The sequence below is a fragment of the Cavia porcellus genome, unplaced genomic scaffold, assembly GCF_034190915.1.
Source record: "Cavia porcellus strain 051 isolate PalLab524CR breed Dunkin Hartley unplaced genomic scaffold, mCavPor4.1 scaffold_8, whole genome shotgun sequence".
In the NCBI taxonomy this organism is placed as follows: Eukaryota; Metazoa; Chordata; class Mammalia; order Rodentia; family Caviidae; genus Cavia; species Cavia porcellus.
The window spans coordinates 68,617,236-68,626,849 of record NW_026947491.1 but is presented as its reverse complement, the minus strand read 5'-3'; the positions used below and the strand labels follow the sequence as shown (position 1 = coordinate 68,626,849).

General features: G+C 35.7%; 1 pseudogene; it reads left to right on the top strand.

Moving 5' to 3' along the window:
- Window positions 1-2,538: 2,538 nt before the first annotated feature.
- On the top strand, window positions 2,539-8,694 carry LOC134470322 (cyclin-G1-like; annotated as a pseudogene).
- Window positions 8,695-9,614: the final 920 nt, after the last annotated feature.

The following is a 9,614-nucleotide window of genomic DNA, read 5'->3' as shown; positions in this document are numbered from 1 at the left end:
GTAATGGTAAGCCTGCATCAAATTTAGCATTGGTACTCATTTGCAGTAATGTTATCTCAGCATAAAAATTCATGTTTCAATTTCAGCTGATTCACTTGGAAGAAACAAGTTCACATGCTAATGTATAATTCTGACCTGTGTGAACCACCTATTAAAAAATTAAAATTATATTTTCAAGCTAATTGAGAGGCAAGGCCTTCTTCTTGTTGTATGACTAGAACTATGGGAGGGTACTAAGAAAGAGTCTACCCTTTATTTTTTAACTTACCAAAGTTTAACTACGTAAGTTTAATTTTTACTGGAATGGCCTATTTTCTCACCTACTTATCAATCTATTTTATTAATTTCAAAAATATGAAATAAAATCCACTTAGTATTGAAGCTGGGCATAATGGTGCCTCCCTGTAATACTAGCACTTGGGAGGCAGAGGCAGAAAGATTGCTGAAAGTTTGAGGCCAGACTGGGCTCAAAGTGAGTTCAAGACCAGCCTGAACCATATAGCAAAACTCTGTCTCAAGAAGATTTAAAAAAATATTCAATAACAAGTTTTCATTGCCTATTCTTTCCATATCTGGCAGAGTATGGAATTTCTGCCATAATATAGAGTTGGAGAAATGCTAAGAAGTATTAATTCAATCAACAAAAATCTGTTAAGTTCTTGTTACTGCCTGGCATTTGGCACACAGTGATTTACAGAATAGAAAAATTATCAGCCACTCCAGAGATTACATTCCAGCAGGAGTGATGATCAACAAATAAATACAAAAAATGATGTCAAATGGCGATAAGCCATGAAAGCACAATAAAGGCAGTATAAATGAGAGAGTGACAAGACAGTTTAAGCAAAGCTAGTCATCAAGAAAATCTCTTTAAAAGTGTCATATGCACTCAGAAGGCTGAAGCAGGAGGATCATTGCAAGTGTGACACCAGCTTGGGCTACAAAGTGAGCTCAAGGCCAGCTTGAACTGCATAGTGAGACTCTGTCTCAAAAAGCCAAAAAAAGGTCATATTCAAGCAAAAATTTAAATGACATGAAGGAAGCACACATTCTAATATTTGAGAGATAATAGGATTTGAAACTGAGTTTTGTTTGACTCCCAAACAGGCTCCACCAACATTTTTAAAGTCATCGAGTGAATTTTGCTGAGACAATTTTAGTTTATGTAGTTAATGCACGGGTGCCTGTGTCTCCCACGAGTCCTGTCACTCAGGTTCCCAGTCTGTTGTCTAATTATCCTCTTGTTCTGCTCTGATCTGAAAACACCAGTGATTCTTTAAAGTGCCTCGTTCCTTTGTAAGAACCCAGTATATTCAAGTCAGAAGCACTTGTGTTCAGATTTAATCACTATCTTAAAGTTTCTATCAAAACTTCTCCCAAAAGAGGTTTATATTTTCCAATGTAAGATGTGCCTTTAACATCCCTAAAAGAGATGAGCAGTTATTTTTCTTGTAGTAGTTATGATACAAGTGTGACTTTGAAGACACTAACGTCACAACTTATTTCCCATTGAAAAGCTCAGAGCCAGGCAGCTGAACACAGGAGGATAGTGTATGCACTGTTTTACCTTTTATCTGCTCACATTGACTAGCTCATTCCAAATGTTGTTATAATAAAGTCAATTACTTTTTCAAAAAGTCAGTTGTAAAAGAAAGTTTTTATTCAAGCTGTCCATTTTATAAATTCAGTATTTCATATGTGGTTTATTTTACAAATTGGTTTTGAGAAAAACAATACCGGACGAGGTTTGAGTTTGAGCCAAGCATTATGGTGCACGCTGAGTGTGTCTGAGGACTTGAAAACCATCCACAAACCAAACTGCACTAGCAAGACTGAGCGTGGAGGAGATGAGGTTGCCTAGGAATAAAGAAGTCAAATCCGGCAAGGCTACTTGGAAGATGTAAGATTTTATCCTAAGGAGAAGGAAAAGCCTTTGAAGTATTTAGACAGGAAAATAATATGTTCTAATTTGCATTTTCCAAACAACTCTCCATCTACTGGGTGCAGAACAGAAAGGAATAAAAAGAGGGAGTCATTACAGTCACCCCGAGGAAAGACCACAGACAAGAGTCAGCTGGGATTTAAGGTGGCTTAAATATAACATGCAACGATTAAGGATAATTATTAAAAATGGGGTGATTAAGGGTGAGTTTCTGTTTTGATGAACAACTGAAGGACAGACTGAAAGCAGAATGGAAGGGAAGGGGAAGTGTAGCTGTAACCACATTCACATTCAGATGTCTCCGGCTGGGAATGGAGTTCAGCAGCACAGCGCCTGCCTGGCAAGCTGTGAAGTCCTGAGTTTGATTCCTGATACCAAAATAAAAATTCAGATGTCTCCATGAATAAAAACATTAGGAAGGAGCAACAGAATGGAGAGTTCCCTGGAAACCCAAAAAGAAATGTGGGCTGGAGAGGGAAAAAAAAATGAGTGCAATTCAAGTTTCAAATATGCTTCTGCATTTGTTGAAGTTTAAGCAAATGTGCTTTTAAATTTCTTTCGGTATCTTTCAACTATCATTGTTGAGCACTGCAGAAATGAAGGGAACCGCTTCTTTGGAAAGCTGCTGTGAAATGCCTGCCATCTGGTGGACCATCACGGGGAGCGCTGTAAGTCTAACCATCTCATGGAACAGAAACGTTATTGCCAAACGGAATGACCTGAACCTTTTTAATACCATTGTCTTCTAACAGATATTGGCATTTTATCTACAGGGCTCATTATGGGCAATTGATTGCCACGTCTATGCCTGAATCATTTCAAAGCATGATACATCATCACAAAGATTTATCAGAGGAATCTTTAGTTTTATAAAATATTAAAACAAAATTTTAAAAGATTAAAAATAACTCCTAAAATTGTATTTTCTGCAAACTATTTCCAAGGAAAAGAGGATATAGTTCTCTGGATATGTAAGAGAAAATAAGTAATATTTCTTTCCCCAAGTAACAGTCAGCGTGTACTGAAGTTGGTTTACGTAGGCTGATGAGCGTGGACCGCGCACATCTCTTTCCAACTACACGTCAATTGACATGAGACTGACAGCTTAGAATTGGCTATGATGGGAGTATTCGTGCTACAGCAATCACCAAACACTTGAAATTGGAGCTTTCTTTTTTCCCAGAAAGATGACTTATTTATCTCTTTCTTTTTTCTCTCCTCAATCTCACTCTCTCCATTATATATTTTTTGTTTTAAAAGTATATATATATATATATATATATATATATATATATATTTAAACTATGTTTTCTTAGAGCTTATACCTTTTATATCATTTTGATCATGTCCATCCATTACCCTCCCTTAATGCTTCTTCCCCTTATTCCCTTCCTCTTGCCTAGTAATAGTCTCCCTACTACTTTCATGACTTACATTTTAGATTCCACAGATTAGGAAAACTATATGCTACTTGTCTGAGTCTAGTTTATTTTTCTTAACATAGTGACCATAGTTTCATCTGTTTCCCTACAAATGACAATTTCATTTTTTTCTTCACAGCTGTATAATACTCCATTAGTATATATACCACATTTTCTTTATTCATTCATCTGTTAATGGACACCTAAGCAGGTTATATATCTTAGCTATTATGCATTTTACTGCAAAAAAATACAGGTATGCAGGTATCTCAATAGTATGCTGACTTTTATTCCTTTGGGTATAAAAGTCATATGGTAGTTCTATTATCTAGCCCCGTCATATGGCTGGGCTCCCATGCTGTAGGACATCTGAGTCATATGGTAGTTCTATTATCAGTTTTATGAGGAACCTAAATACAGATTTCTATGTGACTGTACTAATTTACATTCCCTCCAGCAATGTAAAGTTAGTCCTTTTTCTCCATAGTCTTACCAGCGTCTTTTGGGTTTTCTTTTGTAGGTTTTGTTTTGTTTTGTGTTGTATTGTATTGTGTTGTATATTATATTCTTGATGATAGTCTTTCCAACTGAAGAGAGTCAATGTACTTTTGATTTGCATTTCCCTAATGATACTGAGCATTTTGTAGTATCCTTGTGCTTCTTTTGAGAAGTACCTGTAAATTCGTTTGCCTAGTTTTTGATTGAGTCATTTAGTGTGTGTGTGTGTGTGTGTGTGTGTGTGTGTGTGTGTTTTGAGATCTTTATATACTCTAGATGGTAATCAACTCTCAGAAGAACAGCTGGAAAAGATTTTCTCCTCTTTTACATGTCTCTTCATTCTTTTGTAATTATTTTGCTGAGCAGAAAATTTTTAGTGTAGTTAATTTATTGATTATTGCTCTTATTTATGCTCCTGGGATCCTATTGAGAAAGTCTTTAACCATGACTATGGCTTCAAGTGTTTCCCTGTGTTATCTTCTGGCAACTTCAATGTTTCAGTTCTTATGTAAGTCTTTGATTCATTTTGAATTTATTTGCATACAGGTGAGAGATAGTGGTCTAGTTTCAATGTTCTACATATGGATAGCCACTTTTCTATTTGTTCAAGAGGCTGCCCAGTGTGTATGGCTCCTTTGTTAAGAATCAGATGGCTGCTGGGCATGGGAGCACACGCCTGTAACCCTAGCACTTGGGAGGGTGTAGCGGGAGGACTGGTGTGACTTTGAGGCCAGCCTGGGCTACATAGTGAGTTCAAGGCCAGTCAGAACTACACAGGGAGACAGTGTCTCAAAAACAAAAAGAATCAGGTAGTTGTAATTACGTGGGTTCATTTGTTTCCTCTGTTCTAGTCCATTGCTATTTGTCTGCTTTTATGCCAGTACCATGAAATTTTTGTTATTTTGGGTTTTTCGTATAATTTGAAATCAAGTATTGTGATGTCGCCAGCCTTGCTCTTTCTGCTTAGCATTGCTTAGGATTTCTAGGTTTTTTTGTGTTTCTTTTATGACTATTTTTTTCTACTTGTATGAAGAATGTCATTGAAGTTTTGATAGGCATTACTTCACATTTGAATATGACTTTTGGTAATATGACCATTTAATAATATTCTACAGACTCATGAATATGGGAGGTACGTCTATCTTCTAGCATCTTTTTTCAATTTCTTCTCTAAAGACCTGGTAAAAGTTAGCAGTGACTCCGTCTGGTCCTGGGCTTCTCGTTATTGAGACACCTAATTCAGCTTCAATCTCATTGGTTGTTATGGACCTGTTTAGGTTTTTGATAGCCCCTTTGTTCAATTTTGGCAGGTTGTATGTGCCTAGAAATTTATACATTAGAATGTACTTTTTCAAAATAGTCGATAATGATCCTCTGGATTTTAGTGATATCTATGGATCATCTCCTTTTCCATCTCTAATTGTGTTGATTTGGGTCTTCCGTCTCTTTCTTTTGGTTATTTTGGCTAAAGGTTTATCAATATTGTTCATCTTTTCAAAGAAAAACACTGTTTCATTGATTTTTTATATTATTATTTTAGTCTCTTTTATTAATCTCAACATTTATATTTAAAAATTTTTCTGTTGGGTATGAACTTTGATTTTTTTTCTGAGACTTTGAAGTGCATAATTAAGCTACCTATTCAAGATATTTCTGAATTTTTTATTGTAGGCACTCTAGCTACAAACTTCCCTCTTAGAGTTGCTATTTCTGTATTCCATACATTCTAGTATCTTATATTTTCATTTTCATTTGTTTTTAAAGAATGTCTCAATTTCCCATTTGATTTATTCAGTGACCCACTGATAGTTCAAAACTGAACTGTTCCATCTCCATATTTTTGTATATTTTGTAATTTTTCTTCCTGTTGATTCCTAATTTCATTCTATCATGATCTGATTAAAATGAGAGAAAGGTTTTTCTTTTGGGGAGGGGTGGTTTTAAGACTTCATTTATGACCTATAATGTGATCTACTTTGGAGACCATTCCATGAACTGCTGAAAAATACATATATTTTGTAGTTATTGAATGTAATGTTCTAAGACATCTATTCTAGCTATTGTGTAGTTTAACTATGATGTTTCCTTGTTAACTTTTTCTCTATAGGTGTAGAATATTGAGCCAGGGATTTAGCTCAGTGGCATAAGCATCTGTCGTGAGTTCCATCCCGGGTACAAAAAAAAGACTTACAAAAATAAAAAGAGTAGAATATTGAAGTTACCCACTACTGTTGTGTTGGGATGTCTGTGTTCCTTTGAGTAGTATTTATTTTATAAAATTTGCCACACTGATTTTGGGTGCATAAATATTTATAGTTGTTATATTTTCTTTGTGAGTTTTTCTCCTTACCAATATGTAATGGCCTCTTTGATCTTCTGATTTTGTCCTGAAGTTCACTTTGTTAGATATGTATATAGCCTCCTCCACTTACTTTCAGGCTCCATCTGCAGCCAAGCATGGTGGCACACACCTGGAATCTCAGCACTCAGGAGGCTGAGGCTGTGAGTTCGAGGCCAACCTGGGCTACAAAATGAGTTCAGGTTGAGCCTGAACTGCATGGTGAACCATCTCAGACCAATAAAAAAAAGAGTTCCAGATTTCAACTGCATGGAATATTGGCTCCCATATTTTTATTTTTAGTCAGTATATGTTTTGCTTAATGACTCTTATAAGCAAAAAAAAGTCAGATCCTTTTCTCTAACTCTGTCAGTCTTTTAAGTGACAATTTAAGTTCTTTATATTGAGTTATTTTTGAAAGATGTATTCATCACTATAATTGTTAATTTTCTAATGTCTGATTCTTTTCTAATTCACAATAGCTTATCTACTTTTACTCCTCTGTATATAAGATTCCTGTAAGTATTGTCTCCAATGCTGAGTAGTGGCCATGAATTTCTTTAGTTTATATTTATCTTGGAAGGTCTTTATTTTTCATCAGTTTTGAAAGTTATCTTTGCCTGATGTAGTAATTTAGGTGGCAGTTATTTTCTTTTGGTGTTTGAAATATTTTCATCCATGTCATATTGACCTTCAGAGTGTACAGAACAGTTTGCAGTTATTCTGAGCTTGCCTGTATGAGTAACTAAGCATTTCTCTCACAGTTTTCAGTATTCTTTTTCCTTTTCTTGGGCATCTGTTTTGGTGACTATCCCTTTCACTTTTTTTTGTACCAGGAATCAAACTCAGGACCTCATACTTGCCAGGCAAGCGCTATGCCGCCAAGCTATCTTCCCAGCCCTATTCCTTCCACGTTTATATGAGGGTATTCTCAGTGAGCAGCCTTCTTTTGAAAGATTCATCCCCAGTACAACTCAGAAAAGAGAAAACAAAATGCAGAAATGATGATAAAGACAAACCAGATATTAAAACAGTAAAAAAGACAGCAATGATACCACCGTTACCAAGAGAAAAGAAAGCAGCAATCATAACATTAACTAAAAGGTTACAAATTAATAAAAGTTAAAGGTGATAAGAAAGGCTGGGCATAGTGGCACATGCCTGTAATCTTGGTGCTCTGGGAGATTAATCCAGGAGTTCTCCAAGTTCAGGTCTGGTCTGGACAATTTAGCAAGACTGTCTCAAAATAAGAAAGAGGAGGGGATGTAACTCGGTGCAAAGACCCTCAGCTGCATTCCCACTACTGCCAAAGAAGGTAATGACAATGACAATGACAATGATAATAACAATGATAATAAATGTAGCGGGCATGGAAAGGGAAACTATCGGCAAGATTAAAAAGGAAAAGAAAGTTTAGGTCAGAAAGAAAGGAGTAAAAAGGGAAGGGATAAATCCAATTAAACATTTAAAACTCAGTCCTGAACTGGAGGAGGCAGCACCAGCACAGTCCTCCCTCCCTGGGGGTCTCTTCTCCTGTCCCCCAGTAACCTCGCCTCCTAGGCCTGTCACATAAATATCCTGGAGTGAGGTGAGAGCAGACCCTGGGAGGGTGGTCACACTGAGAAGCCTCAGTCCACCAAGCTGACAGAAGTACAGACAACCACGGACTCCCAGAAACTGTGACACCAGCCGAACACTCAGTTGGAAGCAGGAGGTGAGATGTCAGGCAAAGGTCTGTGGTTTGAGACTCACTGAATCTGCACAGGATAATGGTCTCAGAATGATGCAAGATGAAAGACTTTGAAGTAAGAGATCTTCTAACTCAGTTCTTTGGCCTTGACTCAGAGACATTTTCTCTGGCTATGAATTTACTGGACAACTTCCTATGTAAAATGAAGATACAGCCCAAACACCTTGAGTGTGTAGACTGAGCTGCTTGCATTTGGCTGCAAAATTCATAGAAGAGGAAAGAAAAGTCCCGTTGTCTACTGACTTGATCCAAATAAGTCACTATGGGTTCATGGTTTCAGACTTGATGAGAATGGAAAAGACTGTATTGGAAAAGGTTTGTTGGAAAGTCAAAGTCAGCACTGCCTTTCAATTTCTACAACTTTGTTATTCACTCATTCAAGAGAGCTTGCCACTTAAAAGGAAAAACAGCCTAATGTCTGAAAGACTAGAAGCTGCAAGATCACATTTTCTAAAGCAAAGCCTTCTGTGTCAGTTTTATCCACCGTTGCTTTGGAGATCTGAGCACAGAAGTGTGTGAAGTTAACAGGTGAGTAGAAGGTCTTCAGAAACATTCCAAGATAAACAGCAGCGACCTGACCTTTTGGCAAGAGCTTTATCCAAGTGTTTAACTAAATACAATACAAGTGTTCCAAACCAAATGTCAGAAGCTGAAGTGGATTGTTTCCGGGCATATTGCACGGCAACTGAAGCATAGTTATTATGAAATATCTCACCTTCCAGTAATTGCTGAAAGAGTTCTTTAATTGGTAAATTTGGTTTTGTTTTTCTGTACAAAGAAAATTGTATACTTGTCTTCTACAGTTGAAGTACTGAAAGATAATCTTCAAAATAAACCAACTGGACTTGGAATGGTAAAAGGGAAAAAATATCTCCAGTCTGGTCAGCTCACATTTGAAGGAATTTACTACATATGAGGTACAACACCCTAAGAAAAGTAGTTTTTTAATCACTGATAACCTTTTCATCAAATAAGCAACTTAGAAAACAACATCCTCTATAATAATCTTTAAATTTTTAAAGTGGCCCTGAAGTAGTGGTTTTTTTTTTTCAATTGTACATTTTGCTATGTATAATTTTCATGCTCTAGCTGATTTAAAGTTATAACAACATCAAAAGTTTGATCCATATGTGAACTACTTTGAGACTTTTGGCTTATAAGCAAAATCATTATGAACTTGAATATTGTACCTAAAGAAAAAGTAATACAGGGCAGATGACCTCTGTTGAGTTTCTGAAAATTGCCAATATGTGTCAACACATATTGCTCTTGCAACTGGAATACTAGAAAGTAATTATATTCATAAAAAATATAAATTCAGTCACTACATATATTCTATATGTTCTTGCCTCTAAATTATTTAACTTACAATAATGATTTATCTTTTCCTACTCAAAACTAATGTTAACATTTAGCACATCTTCATATGATTATGAAACTTAGGTATGAAAAATTTACTTTTAACTGCTGATAGTATTTAGACAAACTTTTGATAAATTGGAGTTTTTTTGTTCTCTATATTATTTATAATAATACTATATTATTAATAATAATACTATTTGTATTATTACAGCAAAAAAAAACTATTTATTTTTTTCCATACCCTTAAACTATGGATTTGATAATGTGATAATGGATTTAAGTTTTTTATTTTTGTTTTTGAGA